General features: G+C 35.3%; 1 pseudogene; it reads right to left on the bottom strand.

Moving 5' to 3' along the window:
• Positions 1–2,260: 2,260 nt before the first annotated feature.
• On the bottom strand, positions 2,261–3,024 carry LOC123394316 (annotated as a pseudogene).
• Between the last annotated feature and the right edge of the window lie 3,436 nt (positions 3,025–6,460).

Below are 6,460 nucleotides of genomic sequence, written 5' to 3'. Positions count from 1 at the left end.
CCGGCAATGACATGTCTGGAACCAGAGGGTATTATGCTAAGCAAAATAAGTTAGAGAAATGCTACTATCATATGATCTCATTGATATGAGAAATTTGAGAAACAAGACATAAGATCATAGAAGAAGAGAGGGAAAAATGAAAAAAAAAAGATGAAACCAGAGAGGGAAACAAACCATAAGAGATCTTGATCTCAGGAAAAAAACTGAGTGCTGCTAGAGGGGATGGGGGTGGACAGGAGGGATGTGGTGGTGGTCAGGGGATGGACTTTGGGGAGGGTATGTGCTATGGTGAATGCTGTGAATTGTGTAAGTGATGAATCACAGACTTGTACCCCTGAAACAAATAATATAGTATATGTTAATTTTTTAAAAAAATGTAGATGGAATACCCCTTAATTTGTGTGCTTCTGACATTTTTCCATGACTGTGTTTAAGTTACATATGTGGGGTGGGATTTCTTTAAGATTTTCCAATATTGGTGATGTTAAATATTAATCACTGAAAGTTGTGCCTGTCAGGTTACTCTGTAAATACTATTTTTTTCTTTTTCTAATTAAAATTGTTTGAGAAAAACTATAAATATATTTTAATATCCTCTTATCAATATTCCAATAAATAGTTTAACATCCATTGATGATTTTCCAGTTTCAATATTCCTTCTATATTCTTCAGCCTCTATTTTAATAAAGAGATTTTCTTTTTTGTGATATTTAATGTATCAGTATAAAGTTTATGATTTTTAATTTCATTCAATGGATTATTATTATGTATTTTGATGCCTGACTTCTCCCCAATTTGGCCAGTGGAAGCCTCTTTAAGTTTTGTGTCTCCTTGTGACGTGGTCCTATAATTCTTTAATTATTTCCTGACTCTCCAGTATAAAAATCAGTACTAGGTTTATTTTCTACTTTACAAGCCACACCCTGAAACCGACTATTTCCCTTGGTTAATTTAGTGAGGAATTTTATTTAGAAACCATTATTTATTTACATGTGCTCATTGTCACTGGTGTAGCATTGTTTTTAACTCTTCTGCATAAACAGATATAAAAGGAAACATACAGTTGTGTGTGTGAGTATAAGGTATACATGCATATATGTATGTTTGTGTGTATCTATACAGACATCTCTAATTCAAAGCAACAACCCAAGTTTCTTCTAGCGCCTTCATTTTCCATATCTTTAACTCCTTGCTCCACATTGAGAAATACAAGTTTTATCATCCTCAGTATGTTTATTCATTTGCTTAAGCCTAGCATAACAAATAGTAGTTTTAGGATTTTTTATCCATAATCATGTGAAAAGCAAACTTAGAAATTAAATACTTGTTCCCATTGTTTTATGTAAAATTTGCATTTAGTGAGTGAACACATTTTAATATTAAAATCCAATGAATTTTTAATAATGTATACCTGGCTAAACTATATACCTATCAATAGAAAAATTCCATTAGAAAAATTTCCAATAGAAAATTTCCATTAGAATTTTCTGTCTTATTTCTTCTCAGTCAGCATTCCAGATAGAGAAAATCACTTTTTAAACCATAGACTAGTTTTAGGACATCTTATAAATAAAATTGCACAGTGTGTACTGTTTTGTTTTCATGTTCTCACATTCAGCATATTCATTTGAATCATTCATGGTATTAGTCATATGGGTAATTTGTTCCATTTTAATGCTGTGAAAGTATTGGTAAGTGATCATATTTCAGACTTATTCTGAAGTCAGAGAAAAAAAATGTTGTCTATGGATCAGTGACAGAGGAGATGGAAAAGAAAAATCAATTTGGCTGCCCAAATATTTGTCATGAGTGACTGGAAACCTAGAGTTAACCTTTATTGAGATGACGATGACAAGGTCAGTAGGCTAGACTTCAAGTTTGGACATGTTAATTTGGAATATATCCTAGAAATTTTTGTAATGCATGTTAAAAATATATTAAATTTTGAAATACATTTTAGAATAACAAATTGAATAGTACCTTCTGTTTGTTTTTAGAAGCTGACAGAAATAACAGCATGCTGAAAGAAATGCTTTACTACAGAACACTGAAGTTTATACTGATCTTTTTTTTTTCTCCTAAGCTCTTATCCTGAACACTTACTCTTTGTTTTCATTTTATACTACTGTATTAGTTTCATCCCATGTGTGTTTTTGGATCCTTATCATATGTATTTTTAAATTTTCACAATTATTTATTTGTTTTAGTTATTTATACTTATATACAACTATTTGGTGGCCACAGTTGGAGCCTGTGTACTCTACATGGAAACTCTGTTGTAGGTCTTTACAAGACGGTCAGTGAATTCCTGCTGGGGACACTTGGCGACCACAATCCCCTTCCAGAGGTGAGGGATGAGATAGCTGTAAGTCTTGGAAATGGCATCAAAAGTGGCTTTGGTGTAATTGCCCAGGATGCCAGTTCAGCCTCTGGCTAAAGTGTAGCAGTTGTCAATATTGGCCATCATCAGTAACTTCTTGGACAATGCCAGTGCCCCTGGGTTAAGGACAAGGCACACCAGCACAGAGCCATAGTGGCTGATCACCTTGCATGTGAAAGTGTGGAGCTAGGTGATCTTGTTACCACAGAAGCCTCACTGCAGAGGGTGATGGAAAACTTAGCCAGTATGATGTCCCCATGGATGGCAGTGGCTACCTCCTTAGAACATTTAACACCTAGACCAATATGCCCATTGAAATCTCTGATGGTAATAAATGCCAGCCTGGGTCTGCTTTTGCATAGGCATAACCTTCCAAACTTTATCCTTGAGGAATATCTCCCAGGAAAGTCAATGATCTCAAATTCCTTGAGGGGCAGAGAGAAGAAACAGATCTCCAGGAACTTGATCTTTATATTCTTAACCAGGTGGCCCACTTGGTAATGGGGATCTACCCCTTGTCCTTGACCTTCTTTGAGCTCTGCCACCTCAGCAGCAGCCCCTATCCAGGCCCTGGATACCACTGCCAAACCCTGCAGTGGCCTCCCATTCCAGGGCCCCTCAGCAGCACTGATATCATCTGCCATTTAGTTCTTGGAGAAGAAGAATTCTATTATCTCTTGTTAGTCATTTCTATTATCTATCATCATTATTAGAAAAACTGATTCTATGTTTTTTTAAGATTCTATTTATTCATTTGACAGAGAGAGAGAGAGAGACAGTGAGAGAGGGAACACAAATAGGGAGAGTGGGAGAGAGAGAAGCAGGCTTCCCACTGAGCAGGGAGACAAATGCAGGACTTGGTCCTCAGATCATGACCTGAGCCGAAGGCAAGTGCTTAACAACTAAACCACCCAGGTGCTCCAGAAGAAGTGGTTCTATAAGTTCAACTCTGATATTTACTAGGATATGCTTTAGATTATTTCCAAAAATTCATAATAGTCTTTACTTAATATATTTGCAAAGAATCTGTATTATTCAAAATTTATGATTCAGGATTCTAAATATATTTGTTATATCAAGTAGGCAGTGATTAGTAGTATTAGTACAAAGGAAGTTATTAAGCTATATTAATTTAAATAAAAAACAAAAAAGTAAAATGGGGAGGGAGGGAAACACTATTAAAGATTTAACAGACAGACACCTTGAGTTGGTTAAGCATCTGACTCTTGGTTTTGACTCAAGTCACAATCTCAGGGTTGTGAAATGGAGTCCTGTGCCAGATCTTCTTGAGATTCTCTCTTCCCCTCTCCCTCTGCAACTTCCCTAGCTGTCATTCTCTCTGTCTCTCTCTCTCAAATAAATTAAAAAAAAAATAAATCTTAGAAAAAGATTTAAAAGATACTGCCATTTTTCATTCATTACTCATTATTCTTGTTTTCAGGAATAGATTTCTTGAAGTTTGAATAGGCAAATAGCTTCTCAGCTATAGATTACCTCCTCAAATTTCCTGAGCAGTAAGATACTGCCATGACAGTATTTCAAGCCAATGGAATATGAGAAGATATGATATGTAAACCAACCTTAAAGAGAGCCTTCTTGCCCTAGATTTCCTTTCAGCTAATCCTATTGTCTGGAAAGTTGTTAATTAAAGCTAATGACTTTGATGCATAGCCCAAAGCCATATACTTAAAACAATTTATTTGACTCCAATTTCATAGTTTAGTTCTTAAATTGGCTCAAGTCTGGGAATTGAGTAAACTGAGGTTTTCCCACTTGATTTTAAGGAAATACTCCTGTATGTCAAACATAGTGTCCCTATAATCAATTAGTACCTAGCAAAGATCTATGTCAAAATATTCTGATTACTACAAACCCTGTTGCTCCTTTAATGATCATGCTTACAAGGAAATACTCATGTATCTCAAACCTAGTGTCCCTATAATCAGTTAGTCCCTAGCAAAGATCTGTGTCAAAATATTCTGATTACTGCAAATCCTATTGTCCCTTATGATGATCATGCTCATATATCTTCTGATCATTAAGCAGTATCTGCAGCCCTGGGATCCCATCATACCACTTAGGTCTGAGAACTCACTGCAATGACAGTATCTTCAACTGTAATCTTCAGCTTGCAGATAACAGCAAATAAATATAGAGCTTTTCCAGTGATGGTGATGTTTTTCAAAGAAATATATTGCTCAAGGTATTGGTGAAGGACACATCCTCTGGATAGTCCCAGGTGACAGAATTAAGGATAGGGAGATCCTACATAATAAACTTATAAGTATACCCATCTCCTTAAACCTTTAGATTTTCCCTTTAGAGTAAAACAGTTATGTTCTGAAATCTCAACTTCATTTAATGCAGGTCACTATTGAGTCCAGGTTTTATTTAAGCAAATAAGTAAAGTGTTAGAGCTACTTTCACATATTCCAAATTATGCATTCACTATTGTTAATTCAATATTGTTTAGGGTCTTTTGGTCAGTGTAACCATATCAGTAAATTCAGCCAGATCTAACAATACACTTTTTTTCATCTCTTGTATAGTACTCTTAGACTTATTCCCACCTGCATTCATCAGGCTGTGCCATATACCTTGATAAAATTTTGTAATTTGTTGTATCTGGTGCATCTAGTCAGATTGGTTCTGTAGTCATCCTTTTGTGGTCTGTTGCATCTAGTTGTAAGTCTAAGTACAGGGAAAAGTAATGGAGGTAGGAACTGAGAACTGGCATCCACCTAAAAAGCTACTGTCAGGCCTTGGGGGAATAATAAACAATACTTAGCTAATTCCTTGACTTGGAAGGATTCTGCTATTTCTGCCCACAAAAGAAACTCAAAGGAAGTTCAAGGTCTTCAATTCATCAGAATTCACCCAAAAGTCCCCACTGTGATTCAAAACCCAGTCACTCCTGGGGTGCCTGGCTGGCTCACTGAGTTCAGCCTCTGCCTTGGCTCAGGTCAGGATCTCAAGATCCAGGGATGTAGCCCTGCATCAAGCTCCCTGCTCAGCAGGGGGCCTGCTTTCCCCTCCCCCTCTGCCTACTTGTGATCACTCTCTCAGTCAAATAAATAAATAAAATCTTAAAAAAAAAAAAAAAAAAGGTCCCTCCTAATACAAGAAGGTAGCTATCTGAAAACCAAGAAGGTAAGTTATACCAGGAATCAGCTCTGCTGGTACCAGGATCTTGGAATTCTAATGTCCAGAACTGTGAAAGGATAATTATCTGTTATTTGAGCTATCCAAACTGTGATATTTTGTTATGGCAGCTCAGGCTGATTAAAATCAAGCTTTTAAGAAGTATTTAATAATGTGAAATAAAAATAAATAAATAAATAAATAAATAATAAATAAATAAATAAAAAGTGAGAGAGTAAAAACAATGCATCTATCACCATATTATTGAATACAGAAAAATAAATACACATAGACATTGTACATTGAAGGTTGAAGGCAGACTGGAAAGAACTACTGTGAAATAAAAATGGGTTTAGTTAGAGTTCTTGAAAACCACTCTTGTTTTAGGGAGAAGCAAAGCCTTCTTTTCTACAAAAGCTGCACTGTGATGAGTCATTAGAATTTAGCTCTATTCTGGCTGGCAATATCAGTTCAGAATGTCCTAGTTAACTTCATGCAATCTGGAGTTGCTCTGTTTAACTCTGTTTATATGAAGATGGTTGAACCATTGGAGGTAAAGGGCTGGTGAGGTAAGAGAGTAAGCAATGACACTATAATTGATAATAAAGCAAAAATGATATAGGATTCTGTTTTTGACTCTTTGAAAGAGGTAATAATAGAGTCTTTTATACTTTGAGTGCTTCCAGTATTAAACCCAAGTCATGTTCAGGACATGTTCTATTGCATCTAGCTATTTCAATTTAGAAATTTTAAAAAAGTCCTTGGTCATTCTATTATTTATCCATTTTTTTGTTAATGTTGATTAGTGTCTATTTGGAATTTTACTTTAGAAGACTTTTAGAAAAAAAAAATCTCACTCTTTTTAGTAATTCAGTTTTCAACTTTGAAGTATGTGTAAACTACTTAAAAATTACTTTATGAAGTCATTCAGAAGGACCA

This window comes from Mustela putorius, unplaced genomic scaffold (genome assembly GCF_011764305.1).
Source record: "Mustela putorius furo isolate JIRA1106 unplaced genomic scaffold, ASM1176430v1.1 tig00003834_pilon_pilon_pilon, whole genome shotgun sequence".
Classification (NCBI taxonomy): domain Eukaryota; kingdom Metazoa; phylum Chordata; class Mammalia; order Carnivora; family Mustelidae; genus Mustela; species Mustela putorius.
This window is presented reverse-complemented; position numbering and strand designations above follow the sequence as displayed.